Source organism: Cinclus cinclus, unplaced genomic scaffold, assembly GCF_963662255.1.
Source record: "Cinclus cinclus unplaced genomic scaffold, bCinCin1.1 SCAFFOLD_140, whole genome shotgun sequence".
Lineage (NCBI taxonomy): Eukaryota > Metazoa > Chordata > Aves > Passeriformes > Cinclidae > Cinclus > Cinclus cinclus.
In genome coordinates, this window is record NW_026912090.1 from 26,176 (window position 1) to 27,500 (window position 1,325).

Here is a 1,325-nt window from a genome sequence, read left to right on the forward strand (position 1 = left end):
CCGTGTCGCGCCCGGAGCCGGATGGCTGTAGCAGCCGTGTCCCACCCGCTGAACCCGATTTCAAGACCAAAACATATTTTCTTTCTTTTCTCTTTTCTTTTCTTTTCTTTTCTTTTCTTTTCTTTTCTTTTCTTTTCTTTTCTTTTCTTTCCTTTTCTTTTCTGAACGAATGCCTCTTCTGTTTGGTGGGAACAAAAAACTCCGCAAAATAAAATCCTTGCCAAGTCTTATATGTTTTCCCTTTGCGCCCAGACCACTCCCAGCCGAGCTGACGGGCAGCCTGTGCCCTGTGCTCGGCCTGCTGACACGCTGACCCACTCAAACGGCATCCCCACAAGCCCCCAGTCCCCTGTGCCCCGGAGAACCTACATACAAAGCACCCCCCCCACACACCCCCCCAGCCAAAACAGAACCTCGCCGGGCACAGCGGGGAGGGGAAGCACGTACACGCGGGGGAACTCGGCACAAAGCTGCCTGTCCCCGGCACAACTCGCCCCGCCTAACAGAGGAGGCTGCTGCGGGGTGGCCCGCGCCGCGGCCAGCGGCAAGCGGGCAGCCGATTCCAGGCCGATTCTTCTACGGAAGGCCCGCAGAGGTGTTCGGCCCTCGGCACGGGTCTGGGGGGGGAACGTGGGGGCTCGGTGCCGAGGGGCCCGGGGCCGGCACGGAGCCGCCGGCCCTCCCCTCAGGCCACACACACACACACACACACACACACACACAAAAACACCCCCACTCCCACCCACCCCCCCCCCACGCTCGCTCATGTCCTCTCCCCGTCCCCCACCCTGCGCTTTCTCGACCACCCATTGACGCGACCCCGCCCTCAACCATTAGCCTCCCTGGCGCCGCTATTCAGCCTTCCCGTACGCCCCACCCATTGACAGTTGGGAGAGCCCCGTCCCCCACCATCAGCCTCCCTGTGCGCCGTCTTCAGACTTTTCCCACCCCCGCCCAGGGTTCCAACGGCCAGTTCGTACAGTGGCAGCGGCGGCAGCGAGCGGCGGTGGCGACGGGAGGGCATGGGGAGGGCAGGCGGCCGGTGTCGAGGCGAGCAGGCTGAGAGCCCGGGGCAGAAGCACAGCTGGCGGCGGGCGGGCAGCGGGTGCTGGCGGGATGCTTGGCGCTGTATGTCCTTTTTCAAAGAAGCTTTCTGTTCAGCTCTCTCTCTGAGGCTTTTGGTTTGGCGGCGCTCCTTCCTGCTCAGCCCCGGCCTCGGATCGCTCAAGTGGGTCGAGCCTGCGGCAGGCAGGCAGGACAGGACAGGACAGGGCAGGACAGGACAGCAAGCGGCACGGCGGGTGGGTGAGGGAGTGAGCGATGCA